The sequence below is a fragment of the Pelophylax lessonae genome (genome assembly GCF_965119305.1).
Source record: "Pelophylax lessonae genome assembly, chromosome: 1".
In the NCBI taxonomy this organism is placed as follows: domain Eukaryota; kingdom Metazoa; phylum Chordata; class Amphibia; order Anura; family Ranidae; genus Pelophylax; species Pelophylax lessonae.
Window position 1 is genome coordinate 490,811,958 of NC_138768.1, and position 17,421 is coordinate 490,829,378.

General features: G+C 42.5%; 1 protein-coding gene across 4 annotated transcripts in view; it reads right to left on the reverse strand.

The window, feature by feature from the left end:
- Window positions 1-17,421, reverse strand: part of SEMA6B (semaphorin 6B) — a 1,069,016-nt gene that overhangs the window by 280,261 nt on the left and 771,334 nt on the right. The gene's annotated exons all lie outside the window — the stretch shown is intronic.

Genomic DNA, 17,421 nt, shown 5'->3' on the forward strand with positions numbered 1-17,421 from the left:
AGACCCTTATCAACAAGAGAGTTATGTATTCCCGTAGGATATCTGGCGGTTTCTCGGTCCCCAATTTGCACGCTTACTATACTGCGGCGTCCATAACTCCGCTATCGCATTTGCATGACATCTTTCTAATGCCACTATGGGCTACGATTGATCTAGTAGATTCCCATCCAATCCCTCTCTCTTCCATACCTTGGCTTCCTCCAAAACACCATCCGCTGAACCTGAGACCGTGCTTACTTCACTCTCCTCGTCTGTTGGACTCTTAAATATCCGGCCAAACTAACCTCCCCCCATTTGCCATTACTACGTCTTTTCTCATGTCCTATGTTTCCACCTGGCTATGTCAACCCTCGGCAGTTTTCCTGGTGGACACCCTACGAAAGCCTTTGCAGGGAGAGGCCCCATTCACCGGGGCTCATATTGCTCCTATATGACTCCTATATGATATATATTATCTCTCACAACAAGCCTCCGCTTTCCACTTACCATTCGCAGTGGGAATCAGAACTGGGGAGTCAGCTAGACAAGGCAGACTGGCAGCACATGACAGCTGCTCTCTCTAAAATGCTCTCGTAATGTATTGATTCTAGAAAATGCCAACAAGGTGTTTTGCAGATGGTATTATACCCCTGCTAGACTGGCCAGATTTATACTGACATACTCTCCCGTGTGTTTTCGGGGATGCTTTAATGAGGGGACCATGGCCCATATCTGGTGGACATGCCCCAAAGTGTGCAGACTATGGATCAGGGTCTAGGCTTTGCTCCGCAATATTTTCCATATTAATTTGAAAAGAAACCCATATGGAGGCACTGTAACTGGCCAGCTATAACCTATCCTAGGTTGCTAATATGACTTACATGCATATACAGCTAGACCTGCTAATAACCTCAATACAGTGCATGTTTATATGTTAGAGACAAAAGCAGTTATTTACTGTGATTTTATGTTTTGATGTCATATAACAGTTCTATATTGTGTTCACAGAAGCAAAGGAAAAATATGCCTGTAAGATTCATTTATATGCCTGTAAGGTAAGCTCTGACACAGCAGAATTGAAACCAGAAAGCACAGAGTTAAACTTTATTGCCCATAAGGAGTTTGTGGCCAATCACAGCCAATCTTACACTCAGCAACAGTCTTAGCCAATTACAGCCAGCCTTACACTCATTTTCTGTCTAAAGTCTCATGCACACATTGCCAGCATTCTCATTCCATCAGAGAAAGGAGATCTGTACAGACACAGATCCACAGAGCAGTTTTATGGAAGCAAGTGGCCAAAAATAGGTAATTAACAGTTATATGTGTTTCTATTGTTAGTAATGTGATTAGAACTGTATACTGAACTAGTTATGTCTTCACTTGTAGTTCCACCGAACTCAAACAAATACGCAAACGTTATATCAAACAATCCATACGTCCTAGCAAAGTTATACCAAACTTCAAAAGTTATATCAAACAGCAATAGAGAAGAAAGAATATAGATTAAGCATCATATATACCTCTCAGAGAGACCTTAAAGTGTTTAAACAATTTAAAGAGAAAGTACAGATACTGAAGAGAGAAATATATCCACCATTTTGTTATACTTCATTGAACACGTTTGTACATGGACTGTCTTCTGCAAAAGGGTCAGTGTTATATATGAAGAAAAGTTGAAGTCAATAAAGAAGATATCTTAAGCGTTTGGTGTGCTCTTTAAACCTACTGCTTTCCATAGAACGGTATTGGAGGAATTTATAGAGTAACAGACAGTCTGGTTAGACTGAAGTCAGAGAAATCAAGTTCTTATAATGCCACAGCACATAAGGCACTTTGTAGCGCTGCGCCTGCCACAGTGGAACTATTTTTGCCCTTTGAGGGCAAAGTGATAGTTCTCCTCAACTTGCACAGTAAAGAGCGCATTTAAGCAGCGGTGCTACCATAGAGGTCATAGAATCAGATTTTTTTAGTCAAACTGCAGCCGACTCTTAACCACTTTATGTCTGCCTGCAGTAATACTACTGCGGCAGAGTGGCACGATCCCGTCTGGTCACGTAGACCTACGTCGGCGCGATCTCGGCTCCCAGAGCGCGCTCCCGTGCGCCGCGGGTCCCGATTCCGATGGCATTCAGTAGGGAGCCGATCAATCACCAGATACTGACCAATGATTTTTGGTCAGTGTCTGGCGATCGGTCCCAACCAATGGCAATCTGTCCCCTGTCTGTGTAATGTAAACACAGGCAGGGGAAGTGATGTCACTGTCCCTCCTGGAGTCCTTTCGGTTCCAGGAGAAGACAGAGACATCAAAAACGTGAGTTCCACTAAGCACTACACTGACACACCTCACATAGGCACATTTAACCCCTTGATCACCTCTGATCACCCCCTGATCACCCCCAAACCCCTCACAGTGAACACTATATACAGTGGTATACAGATATTTTACTGATCACTGTATAAGTGTCACTTGTGAGCATAGTTTGCGCCTGCGTTAGGCCCAAATTGGGTTAGGGCACCCGCCACCTATCCCCTAATAAAGTTTTAACCCCTTGATCAGCCCCAGTTAACCCCTTTACACCCTATTACTCTGTGCACTAAATACAGTATATAGGTAAATACTGATCACTGTATTTAGTGTCACTAATGACCCTAATTTGCGCTTGCGCTAAGCCCAAATAGGTTTAGGCCACCCGCCATCTATCCCCTATAAAGGTTTAACCCCTTGATCTCTCCCAGTTAACCCCTTCACTTCATATCACACAGTGCACTAATATATACAGTATATCAGATAACTACTGATCACTGTATTTAGTGTCACTTGTGATCCTAATTTGCGCTTGCGCTAAGCCCAAATAGGTTTAGGCCACCCGCCATCTATCCCCTATAAAGGTTTAACCCCTTGATCTCTCCCAGTTAACCCCTTCACTTCATATCACACAGTGCACTAATATATACAGTATATCAGATAACTACTGATCACTGTATTTAGTGTCACTTGTGATCCTAATTTGCGCTTGTGCTAGACCCAAATAGGTTTAGGCCACCCGCCATCTATCCCCTATAAAGGTTTAACCCCTTGATCTTCCCCAGTTAACCCCTTCACTGCCCTGTCACAGTGTTCGCTATATACAGTGATTACCGATCACTGTATTAGCGTCACGGGTGAAACAACTTAGGCTAGCTAGTTAGCGTCAGGGTCCCACTACACCACCATTACTTAGCGTCAGTTAGAGTCAAGTACACTAACACACATACACACACACACCTCCATTACCAGTATAGTGTTTGAACAGATCAATATCTGATCTGATCAGAACTATACGAGCGTCCCCATAATTTAGTGTTCCCCAAACGCAGTGTTTGCACAATCAGCACTGATTCCTGCTAGCACCTGCGTTTAGCCCCCTTGCCCAGACCACCTTACCCAGGCAAGTGTAGTAATCAATAGATTACGGACACTTCCAAAAAACACAAATCACACAAAACCGCTGCGTTAGCAGAGTCAGGCCTGATCTCTGTTAGCACTAGCAGTTTTTTTTTGTAGTGACCAAATAGTCCTCGACAACCAGGTGCTTTTATTACCTAGTAGTCGCACTACTGTACCAGTAAATTTAGTTACTAAAATGACAAAACGTTGGTACAGTGGTGAAGAGGTCTACAGTATACTGACCGCAGCAGGTGAGAGCGATGGGGAAGCCTCACTGTCAAAATCAGGGTCAATATACGAACCAGATGACAGCAGCGGCTCCCTGACAGATAGCTCCGACAGAGGGGTCCCTGCTAGGGTCAGGCGTACCTGACCCCATTCTGGAGTTGCTGACTTGCAAGAACCGGGAGTTTCTCGTATGCAGCAGAGTGCCAGTACTAGTGTCGCTCACACTTCTCGTGAACTGGCAAGCACGAGCGGCCTAGTACATCCTGGACCTTCAACCAGCACTGCAGTATCATCTGGTGACGTGGCGAGTCACCTGAGTGCAGTTGAAGCTGGTGCGGTGGCTAGCACGAGTCGTGGCCCGCAGCCACCGCGTATCCGAAGACAGGCCCGTAGAGCCCATAGTGTCTTCCCTGAAGCGCTGGCATATCCTAACTGGCAGCCCACAGATTCCACAGCGCCAGTACTTCCCCCATTCACCGCCCAACCCAGAATCCAAGTGGAAACAGCTGGTTTTAATCCCATAAACTTTTTTGAGCTGTTTTTCACTGAAGATCTTTTCAGATCTATTGTGGACCAATCAAATTTGTACGCTCAACAATTCATCGCCGCCAACCCAAATTCACCCCTTGCCAGACCATTCGCCTGGAATTCTATTACGATTCAGGAGTTTAAAACCTTTCTGGGCCTTTCCTTCAACACGGGCATTACAAAAAAGAATGAATTGCGGTTATATTGGTCCACTGACCCAATACATCAAATGTACGTGTTCTCTGCAAACAAATATTTCGGTTCTGTAGGGCCTCTGCTTTAAAAAAATATATAATGTTTGGGGGTTCAAAGTAGTTTTCTTGTAAAAAAAAAAAAATATTTTTTCATGTAAACAAAAAAAGTCACAGAAAAGGCTTGGTTTTCAAGTGGTTAGAAGAGTGGGTGATGTGTTGCTAAAATTGAGCATAAAATGCCAGGACTGTTCAAACACCCCCCAAATGACCCCTTTTTGGAAAGTAGACACCCAAAGCTATTTGCTGAGAGGCATATTGAGTCCATGGAGTATTTTACATTTTGCCCTAAGTTTCAGGAAAATGACAATTTGTTTTTTTTTTTTTGTTTTTTTTTTTTTTACACAAAGTTGTCAGTAAATGATATAATGCTCACACATGCCATGGGTATATGTGAAATGACACCCCAAAATACATTCTGCTGCTTCTCCTGAGTACAGGGATACCCAATGTGTGAGACTTTTTGGCAGTCTAGCCGCGTACAGGACCCGGAAAACCAATCCGCACCTTCTGTCTTTCTAAGGGCGTAAATTGTTGATCTCACTCCTTACTACCTATCACACTTTTGAAGGCCATGAAATGCCAAGATAGCACAAAACCCCCCCAAATGACCCCATTTTGCAAAGTAGACACTCCAAGCTATTAGCTGAGAGGCATGATGAGTCCATGGCATAGTTTATATTTTGCCACAAGTTTCGGGAATATTATAATTTTTTTTTTGTTTTTTTACACAAAGTTGTCAGTAAATGATATAATGCTCACACATGCCATGGGTATATGTGAAATGACACCCCAAAATACATTCTGCTGCTTCTCCTGAGTACAGGGATATCCCATGTGTGAGACTTTTTGGCAGTCTAGCCGCGTACAGGACTCGGAAAACCACTCCCCACCTTCAGGCTTTCTAAGGGCGTAAATTGTTGATCTCACTCCTTACTACCTATCACACTTTTGAAGGCCATGAAATGCCAAGATGGCACAAAACCCCCCCAAATGACCCCATTTTGCAAAGTAGACACTCCAATCTATTTGCTGAGAGGCATGGTGAGTATTTTGCAGCTCTCATTTTTTTTTTGGAAAATGAAGAAAAAAACAGGAAAATGCATTTTTTCCCTCTTTTTTCAATTTCCAAAACTTTGTGACAAAAAGTGAGATCTGCAAAACACCCAACATGCCTCTCTGCAAATAGCTTAGGGTGTCTACTTTCCAAAAAGGGGTCATTTGGGGGGGGGGGGGGGTTGTGCTGTCTTGGCATTTCATGGCCTCCGAAACTGTGATAGGTAGTCAGGAGTGAAATCAACAATTTACACCCTTGGAAAGCCCGAAAGTGGTGATTGATTTTCGGGGGCCTGTACTCGGCTAGACTGTAAAAAAAAGTCTCACACATGGGGTATCCCTGTACTCAGGAGAAGCAGCAGAATGTATTTTGGGGTGTCATTTCACATATACCCATGGCATGTGTGAGAAATATATCATTTAGTGACAACTTTGTGTAAAAAAATAAAAATAATAATAATATATTTCCCGGAACTTGTGGCAAAATTTAAAATATTCCATGGACTCACCAATGCCCCTCAGCAAATAGCTTGGGGTGTCTACTTTGCAAAATGGGGTCGTTTGGGGGGGGGGGGGGGTTTGTGCTATCTTGAAATTTCAGGGCCTCCGAAACTGTGATGGGTAGTGAGGAGTAAAATCAAAAATTTACGCCATTAGAAAACCTAAAGATGGGGATTGATTATCGGGGTCCCGTACACAGCTAGGCTCCAAAAAAGTCTCACACATGGGGTATCCCCATACTCAGGAGAAGCGGCAGAATGTATTTTGGGGTGTCATTCCACATATACCCATGTCATGTGTGAGAAATGTATCTTTTAGTGACAACTGTGTTACAAAAAAATTAAAAAATTGTAATTTTCCCAAAACTTGTGGCAAAATATAAAATATTCCATGGACTCACCATGCCTCTCAGCAAATAGCTTGGGGTGTCTACTTTCCAAAATGGGGTCATTTGGGGGGGGTTTGTGGTATCTTGACATTTCAGGGCCTCCTAAACTGTTATAGGTAATGAGAAATGCAATGAAAAATGTACGCCCTTTGAAATTCTGATGGTGGTGATTGGTTTTCGAGGTCCTGTACACAGCTAGGCTCCCAAAAAGTCTCACATACATGGTATCCCTGTACTCAGGAGAAGCAGCAGAATATATTTTGGGGTGTAATTACACATATACCCATGGCATGTGTGAGCAATATATCATTTCAATGACAACTTTGTGTAAAAAAAAAAAAATTATTTTTTAGTTATTTTTCAAACACCTGTGACAAAAAAATGAAATATTCAATGAGCTCAACATGCCTCTCAGAACATTCCTTAGGATGTCTACTTTGCAAAAAGTGGTAATTTGGGGGGGTCTTGTACTGCCCTGCCATTTTAGCACTTCATGAAATGAGCTAGGCAGTCAGAAATTAAAGCTGTGTAAATTTCAGTATTTACACCATAGTTTGTAGACGCTAGAACTTTTGCGCAAACCAATAAAAATACGCTCATTGAATTTTTTTTTTTGTCAAAGACATGTAGCTGAATATATTTTGGCCAAAAAAATGACATAAATTGAGTATATTGGATATTTTTTAAAAGACAAAGTTGAAAATGTCATTTTTTTGCAAAATGTTCGCTCTTTTTTTTATTAATATCGCAAAAAATAAAAAAATAAAAAATCGCACAGGTGATCAAATACCACCAAAAGAAAGCTCTGTTTGTGGGAAAAAAAGGACGTAAATTTCGTTTGGGTAGCACATTGCATGACCGCACCATTGTCAGTTAAATTCGCACAGTGCCGAAGCACAAAAAGTGGCCCAGACGTAAGACAGCAAAATGCTCTAGTGGTAAAGTGGTTAAAGTGGCAGAATGGCAAAGGCAAGATAGTCACAGAAAGAGTGCCAACCTTCCTGCGATTCCTAGAGAGAGAAAAAGACGCATGGTGGGAGGCCAAAGTCCAGAGCTAGAGTGCCTGCACCGCTACCCACGGAGAGACCACGTACTGCAGCCATCTAGTTTCCCGCCACTAGGCCCAAAGCCTGCAGCAGCGCATCACAAGTCAGCACAGAGCATCGCAAGACAGTTCAAAGCATCGCAAATCAGCGCAAAGCTTCGCAAGTCAGCACAGAGCATCGCAAGACAGCTCAAAGCATCTCAAGTCAGCGCAAAGCTTCGCAAGTCAGCACAGAGCATCGCAAGTCAGCGCAAAGCAAGGCAGAATAGAGCATCATATCAAGAAAAGACAAGTCTCCTTTAAGAGATATTTGTTCCAGCAACTTACAGATCACAGTATCCTGCACTTCAGAATAAGGTCAGAACTTTCCTTTATTACTTATCATTGCAATACGCTTGACAAGAAAGAAATTTTCGTGTTCAGGAATAAAAGGACTGTAAGTAAAGAACAAGGGGCAGTTGTAGTACACAGACTCTAAAGTATTTCATGTGAATGTCATTTTTACTGCCTGTACCTATTGCATTTAAAGTGAAAGTCATTTTTATTGCCTGTACCTATTGCTATCGCATTTAAAGTGAAAGTCTTCTTAGTATTCGTATTGAGTGTTATAGCATTTAGTGTAAAAATGTCTAAGTCTAGTATTGCTATGCCACTGTTAGAGGATACAAAGATTGATAAGTTAGAAAGTGAAGAGCAAGGGAACCTGTCTGAGGTAAAAGAGTCTGATGCAGCATTAGTCTTGCCCCAAACTGATATATCCCAAACAGATGAACTAAGACGTTCAGAACGTATCAGAAAACCGACCCCAAAGATGCTGGAAAATTTGGAGCAAGAAGCAGCATTAAAAGGAAAAAGTTCACAAGAATGTATGATAAGTGGAAATTATACATTAAAGATGTTCGTAGAAAGCTAAAGCAAGAAAGTATAAAAGGAAACTTGAGTGATATTATAGAGATGATAGAAGAATCTGAATCAGAGCTTATGGCAGCATATGTCAACCTGCGGTCATCCACGACACCTTCCCAGGATATTGTAAGGAACATGGACATATGCACTGCAGTCACTAAAGATTTAGTAAAGCTCATGAGAGAACTATCATCTGAAGCTAACTATGATGAAGTTAAGGCAAGGAAGAGAATGAACGACCTCCTTATGAGAGACTATGCTAGGTCCTTAGGGGGAACCACCATCTCAAGTGGGACTTCCTTCACTAGCAGAAGTGCCAGTAACATATAAGAGTCCTCAAGTACCTTAATAGCCAAAAGAAAATAACTGGTCGAACAACTTGCTGTCAAGAAAGCAGGAATCTGCCATTGAGACGCAGCGCCTACGAAAAGCTGAAATGGAGGTACAGCGCCATCAAATGGAAGCTAAAATGGAAAGTCTGGAAAGGCTGAAAGAAGTCAAGATTATAGAAGCCAGACTAAGAGTACACGAAGAGGACATAAATAGTAATCATAAGTCCAAATCTGTACTAAGTGAAAATGCAGACTCCTACTTCCTTTCATACGCCCAGGAGAATGAAAGGAAATCACCTGTATGTAGTGAAGGAAAAAGTCAGTGCCCTTCTATCCCTGCTCAGAAAGACTTACCCAATTCAGAACTAGGTGAGAAAATAAAACCGGATGATCCTATTCCTAAATGTCACTGCAATGATCAGGAGAATGTTGCGACTATTGTCCCAGCAAGACTTCCCGTTCCAGAACCTTTAGAGAGTAAGGAAAATCAACGCTCAGCTCCTTTAAAGCGATGGACCACTTAAATAGATAAATAAAGGAGTAATAAATAATGAAGAAGCTATGTGATTTGTAGCGCAACGCGTCGGGAAAGCCGTACTGACGTCACTTCCGGTCTACGGCCGAGACCGGAAGTATTGGAGTTCACCGCATCGGCGGCTTTGTGTTTGCTCCGCACATTTTCTCTTGCTTATATGTAAGTGATCTGCATTTTTTTATTAAAATTTACCCTTGAACTACTACACTATGAGAGTTTTCTCCCTTATATCCCAATTGGAGTGATTGATCGAAATATCGTGGGTTAATAAGGAAACCGTCTAAATAAGGAAAGAATTTGTTATATCTGTGCTGGGATTCGTCTATATCTACCTTGAATAAATTGCATAAGGTTTTGGAGATATATATATTACATCCATTGGAGAAGATTAAGAGGTCTGAGACATGAAAAGATTACATCTAAAATGCTCTTTTGAGTGTTAATGGAGGTGAGCGGCCATTACACCTAATGTTGGATTGTTAGCTCACCTACCCCTGCACCTGGCTGTTATCAGAAGCTGCATCTTACCTTTTTAGTCACCGGATTTTTGAGCACCTTATTCACTGCAACTATCTGTTAAAATACTTTCTTATGGACTTTCTAGCACCTTATTCAGCACTATACTCACTTGAATTAATTATTTAAATATCCTTTATGGACTTCACAGCACTACGTTTTATATTAGCACTTCTATTTATTATACGGGATTTATAGATTCTTTGTATATGTTTTTTTCTCACTGGATTTGGATTTCATGATTTTCATAAGAAGCGGAATCACATTTTCTTAAGTGATTTTTATTTTTTTCTGATCTTTTCATCACTTTTGATACACCACTTCATCACTTGCTTACAGAAGTTGGATCACTGTCATATATTGATTTTTTTAGTGATCATTTAACCATATTTTTTGCCTATAGAAGATTATATTATTGTCACTTTTTTAGCCATCATTTTATAATATTTATTACCACCCTCATATTTATTAAACACTTGTATTACCATGCTTTATTGACTATTATTAAGTTCACGATCCGTTTTTTGATGTTGGCATATATATCATCTTATATCAATTGTTTTATCTTCCTTTACTTGTGGTTGTGGTTAAGTATTGTGATCTGACTTTGCCACTGATCATCAGTTCTCTTCATTATTTATTACTCCTTTATTTATCTATTTAAGTGGTCCATCGCTTTAAAGGAGCTGAGCGCTGATTTTCCTTACTCTATAAATTACTGTGGTATGTGGTGAGACTACTAAATTGGCTGCTCTCTCCTTGGTGTTCCACTGCATTCTATATCTATCAACTTCTTCTTCATATCTGGCACGTCTTATACCCAATATTAGCGCATAGGTTTACTCCTTTTTCCCGTTCCAGAACCTGCTGTATTTTCAGGAGACATACTGAAGTTCATAAAGTGGAAGGCAAGTTTTGAAATGATCATTGAGCACTATTGCTCCAGGCCAGTTGACAAGTTATTCTATCTTCAGAAATATGTTGGTGGAGAAGCAAAGAAAGCTCTTGAAGGTAACTTCTATAGAACAGACGAAGAAGCCTACAAGCAAGCTTGGGAAAAGTTAAATGCAAGATATGGTCAGCCTTGCTTAGTTCAAATAGCCTTTAGGGAGAAATTGAATAACTGGCCTAAGATCGGTCCTAAAGAACATTTCAAACTCCAAGAGTATGGTGACTTCCTGCAAGCATGCAGCAATGCCATCCCACATGTACGAGGACTAGAAGTACTGAACGACTATCTGGAAAACCACAGGATGCTAGCAAAACTACCTGAAGGAGTGGCTTCTAGGTGGAATCGCTATGTGACTGAACAGTTAGATCTAAATAAGGACTTCCCAAGTTTTGAAAAGTTCTCTGAGTTCGTCAATAAGAAGCACGAATAGCATGTAACCCAGTAAAAGCATCTTTCGCCCTAAAATCCTGAGAAGAAAGGCCTGCGAGAGATACAAGACGTGCAAGAGCAACTAGCTTTGCAACTAACACAGCAGCTAAAGGTCTAGATACCTACGAGAGCAAGTTCAAAGTAACTACTGGGATCAGTAGAGAGACAGAACCGACAAATCCTCAGACTACCTTTAAGTGTATGTTCTGTGGAGAGAACTACTCCATACACAAGTGCCAACAATTGCAAGAGTAGTCCTCAAATGAAAAGAAAAAATTTGTACTTGATAACCAACTGTGTTTTGGATGCCTAAGAAAAGGACATATTACTAAGGAGTGTAAGAAAAGGGCCACAGGCAGTGTTTGCAAAGGACGCCATCCTACACCACTACATGAAGAACGTCCAAAGAAGGATGAATCCTCAATACCTAAAGATGCTGAGGAAGAAAAGAAAGTATCAGTATTCTCTTGCAGAGTAAGGGAAGGAGAAAGCAACGGCGCATCAATGGTCGTACCAGTGTGAATTTCATATCCTAAAAGGAGGAATAAGAAGGTATATGCCTATGCACTATTGGATGCCCAAAGCGATGTTACCTTCATTGATCAAGAAATCTGCAAGAAATTACAAGTGGCTACAGAGCCAGTGAAGCTCAAACTCACCACAATGATGGGGAGAGACACATTAGTGAACAGTCAAAGAGTCAAAGTAATGAGAGTTAGAGGACTTCATTCAAACCTCACATTTAATCTACCTCCAGCCTATACGAAAGACGATATACCTCTAGATCGAGATCGCATACCTACCTGTGAAACAGCCAATAAATGGGAGCACCTAGCTGTCATATCTCATGAAATGTCCCTGCTGAAGGAATTTGGTGTTGGACTGTTGATAGGTTACGATTGTCCCGAAGCTTTGGTACCACGAGAGGTAATCACAGGAGGAAAGGGTGAACCCTACGCTGTTCGAACGGATCTAGGATGGGGTGATCAGCAATTTAAACAGCATTTTTTTTCTTTCTAAATGTCAGTTTTTTCTGCAGTAAGTTGTATGCAGCATACCACTCCCTCCCTCTATCCCTCTCTCTCTCCCTCCCTCCCTCTCCCTCCCTCTCTATCCCTCTATCTGTCCCTCCCTCTCTCTATCCCTCTATCTGTCCCTCTCTCTCTGTCCCTCTCTCTGTCCCCCTCTCTCTCTCTCTCTCACTATCCCTCCCTCCCTCCCTCTCTCTCTATCCCTCCCTCCCTCCCTCTCTCTCTATCCCTCCCTCCCTCCCTCTCTCTCTATCCCTCCCTCCCTCCCTCTCTCTCTATCCCTCCCTCCCTCTCTCTATCTCTCTATCCCTCCCTCTCTCTATCTCTCTATCCCTCCCTCTCTCTATCTCTCTATCCCTCTTTCTCTCTATCTCTCTATCTCTCCCTCTCTCTATCTCTCTATCCCTCCCTCCCTCTATCCCTCCCTCCCTCCCTCTATCCCTCCCTCCCTCTATCCCTCCTTCCCTCTATCCCTCCCTCCCTCTCTCTATCCCTCCCTCCCTCTCTCTATCCCTCCTTCCCTCTATGCCTCCCTCTATCCCTCCCTCCCTCCATCCCTCCCTCCCTCTCTCTATCCCTCCCTCCCTCCCTCCCTCTCTATATCCCTCCCTCCCTCCCTCTCTATATCCCTCCCTCCCTCTATCTCTCTATCCCTCCCTCTCTATATCTCTCTATCCCTTCCTCTCTATATCTCTCTATCCCTTCCTCTCTCTATCCCTCTATCCTTCCCTCTCTCTATCACTCTATCCTTCCCTCTCTCTATCCCTCTATCCCTCTATCCCTCCCTCCCTCTCTCTATCCCTCCCTCCCTCCCTCTCTCTATCCCTCCTTCCCTCTATGCCTCCCTCTATCCCTCCCTCCCTCTCTCTATCCCTCCCTCTCTCTATCCCTCCCTCCCTCTCTCTATCCCTCCCTCCCTATCTCTATCCCTCCCTCTCTCTATCCCTCCCTCTCTCTACCCCTCCCTCTACCCCTCTCTCTCCCTCTCTCGGCAGGTATGCCTAAAAGTGATAAAATGTACCTGCCTGATATAGTTGCTGTGCTGCGAATGTATCTATCGCATACCAAGGATGATGGTACTGTTGGTGGGAACTTGGTGTTATAACGGCCTACTCAATAAAGAGAGAGTTACAGGGAATTGTGATGAGAATTTTAAACTTTACGCAGAAGTAGTGCAGCTGAATGGGAGAATTATTCCAACTCTGCTACATTGGCCTTAAGTTTGAAATTCTTTTTTTTAATCTCCTGTAATTCTCTCTTTATTGAGTAGACCCTATAATGTGATAAGTAGGCGGGGATTATGTGGAGTGGGTGGAGCTTCGGGGAAGTGGGTGTGGTAATTATTTGATAGCTGTGCTGCAAAGTGTCCCTGGAAATTTTTTTCAAATGTTGGCAACTATGTGATACCACTCTTGCAAAAACCTCAGAACATGTAAAGGGAAGCAGCAGGAACCCAATAACTTGTTTGGGATTAATTTTTGTACCAGATGGACAAAATTTGATGTGACTTTTTTCAGTATAGAGTATACATTGATCTCTCTCTCTCATTCTCTCTCTCTATATATATATATATATATATATATATATATGACAATTGAATACATATATTAGGCTATTGAGTATCTATTGGTCAGTTCAGTATAGAGCATGCATTGATATTTAATATACAGTGTTTGCGAAAGTATTCAGCCCCCTTGAACTTTTTGACCTTTTGCCACATTTCAGGCTTCAAACAAAGATATAAAACTGTAATTTTTTGTGAAGAATCAACAACAAGTGGGACACAATCAAGAAGTGGAACGAAATTTATTGGATATTTCTAACTTTAACAAATAAAAAACTGAAAAATTGGGCGTGCAAAATTATTCAGCCCCCTTAACCACTTGCCGACCGCCGCAGGTACATTTACTGTGGCGGTCAGCCCCGTACAGGCAAAGTGACGTAGTACTACGTCGCTAGCCTAAAAGCCTCTAGGGGGCGAGCGCAAGCCGCCGGAGGCACGCTCCCACCCCGGCTCGTTCCCTAACAAGTCCGCGCGTGTGACCGGCTGACCCGATGTCCGCCGGTCACTCGCGATCTCCCTGTGGAGAGGGAGAAAGGCAGGCGGCTGATGTAAACAAAGCCGCCTGTCATTCTCCCTGATCTAACTGCAGAGATCATACGATCCTGCTATGTAGGATCGTATGTCTCTGTGGTTACATCACTAGCCACACCCCTTTAGAGTTAGAAGCACGCCCCTAGGGACACACTTAACCCCTTCCCTGCCAATGTCATTTTTACATTAACAGTGCATATGTATAGCACTGATTACTGTAGTAATGTCACTGGTAGTAATGTCACTGATAGTAATGTCACTGGTACCCCCAAAAGTGTCAAGAATGTCAGTCAAGGATCCGATCTGTCCGCCACAATGTCTCAGTCCCGCAAAAAAAAAAAAAAAAAACGCAGATCGCCGCCATTACTCGTTAAAAAAAAACACCAAAAATGACAGAAATCTTTCCCTTAGTTAGTAAACGCAATAACTTTTGCGCAAACCAATCAAAATACCCTTACTGCTATTTTTTTTTACCAAACATATGTAGCAGAAAACAAATTGGCCTAAAATGTTAAAAAAATTTTGATTTTATATTTTTTTGGGGAATTTCATATAAAAAATTGTGAAAAATATTTTTTCGAAATTGTCGCTCTCTTTTTGTTTATAGCGCAAAAAAAAAAAAAAAAAAAAAATCACACAGGTGATCAAATACCACCAAAAGAAAGCTCTGTTTGTGGGAAAAAAAGGACGTCAATTTCATTTGGGTACAGCGTCGCACGACTGCGCAATTGTCCGTTAAAGTCACGCAGTGCCGAATCGCAAAATAGGGCCTGGTCAGGAAGGGGGTAAAATCTTCCGGGGCTTAAGTGGTTTAGTTAATACTTTGTAGCGCCACCATTTGCTGCAATTACAGCTGTAAGTCGCTTGGGGTATGTCTATCAGTTTTGCACATCGAGAGACTGAAATTTTTGCCCATTCCTCCTTGCAAAACAGCTCGAGCTCAGTGAGGTTGGATGGAGAGCGTTTGTGAACAGCAGTTTTCAGTTCTTTCCACAGATTCTCGATTGGATTCAGGTCTGGACTTTGACTTGGCCATTCTAACACCTGGATATGTTTATTTGTGAACCATTCTATTGTAGATTTTGCTTTATGTTTTGGATCATTGTCTTGTTGGAAGACACCATGTTTTGCAGACTCCATCAGGTTTTCTTCCAGAATGGTCCTGTATTTGGCTCCATCCATCTTCCCATCAATTTTAACCATCTTCCCTGTCCCTGCTGAAGAAAAGCAGGCCCAAACCATGATGCTGCCACCACCATGTTTGACAGTGGGGATGGTGTGTTCAGGGTGATGAGCTGTGTTGCTTTTACGCCAAACATAACGTTTTGCATTGTTGCCAAAAAGTTTGATTTGGGTTTCATCTGACCAGAGCACCTTCTTCCACATGTTTGGTGTGTCTCTCAGGTGGCTTGTGGCAAACTTTAAACGACACTTTTTATGGATATCTTTAAGAAATGGCTTTCTTCTTGCCACTCTTCCATAAAAGGCCAGATTTGTGCAGTATACGACTGATTGTTGTCCTATAGACAGAGTCTCCCACCTCAGCTGTAGATCTCTGCCATCCAGAGTGATCATGGGCCTCTTGGGTGCATCTCTGATCAGTCTTCTCCTTGTATGAGCTGAAACTTTAGATTTGCAGTGGTCTCATACTCCCATTTCAATATCGCTTGCACAGTGCTCCTTGGGATGTTTAAAGCTTGGGAAATCTTTTTGTATCCAAATCCGGCTTTACATTTCTCCACAATAGTATCTTGGACCTGCCTGGTGTGTTCCTTGTTCTTCATGATGCTCTCTGCGCTTTAAACGGACTTCTGAGACTATCACAGTGCAGGTGCATTTATACTGAGACTTGATTACACACAGGTGGAGTCTATTTATCATCATTAGTCATTTAGGTCAACATTGGATTATTCAGAGATCCTCACTCAACTTCTGGAGAGAGTTTGCTGCACTGAAAGTAAAGGGGCTGAATAATTTTGCACGCCCAATTTTTCAGTTTTTTTATTTGTTAACAAAGTTTGAAATATCCAATACATTTCGTTCCACTTCATAATTGTGTCCCACTTGTTCTTGATTCTTCACAAAAAAATTACAGTTTTATATCTTTATGTTTGAAGCCTGAAATGTGGCAAAAGGTCGCAAAGTTCAAGGGGGCCGAATACTTTCGCAAGGCACTGTATATAGGCTACTTGAGTATATATTAGGCCATTCAGTATCCATCGGTCTTTTCAGTATAGACCATAAATTGATATCTATATAGATATATAGGGCACTTGAGTATATATCAGGCCATTCAGTATCTATCGGTCAGTTCAGTACATATCAGCAGTACATTATATATAGATAATAAATTGATCAACCAGTAATAAACCCCCCCCAAAATCCACATCATGCCCGAAAGGCTGACAAGGAGAGGCAGACACTCACAGGCCACAAAAAGAGGGCAAGCAGTACCTGTGTCCACTGTGAAAAATGGTGGTCACAGACCTGGTGCATCCTCTGCAGGCATGGCACGCCCGTCTTTTTTTTTTTTTACGGTGCTGGCCGTGTTATTCAGCCACAACATGTAGAAGAGTCGGTGGAGTGGATAAATAAGCCGTCCTCATCCTCGGACACCCACGCTCATACAAGTTTGCCTTCCACCGCAGCTGCCAAAGCGGCCCGTTCCATAGGCTCCTTCTCCACAGCTATTCCTTCTGTTGCCCCACCATCATGCACAGAGGAGTCACTGGAAATATTCGATCATAGTGTCAGTGACATGCTGCTGGAGGATGCGCAGCAATTTGAAAGCTGTGATGTTGGTTCCCAGGTTGAAGGGAATAATGTGAGCCTAGAGAGAGGGGGTGACAATGACTGACAAGAAACTAGCAGTCATGTTGCCACAGCTGCAGCATACTACCAACTTTGCTCCAGTAACGATGGAGGAGGGGATGAGGAGGTCACTAACTAATTGGGTGCCTGACAGGATAGAGGAGGAAAGTGAGGGGGAGGGGGAGGAGGAGGCACAACTCCGGGGCAGGATGTGCCCCAGGGGCTGCCATAGGAGAAGCCAACCTATTGCATCACAGCACAGAGCTCCACAGGTGCAGGGTGCTGCAAACTCCCCGAGGACTTCCAAAGGTTCATTAGTGTGGGTTTTTTTTCAGCACATGTGCAGTAGACCACAGTGCTGCTATTTGCAACATCTGTCTAAAGTGGATCAATCGTGGCCAGAACACC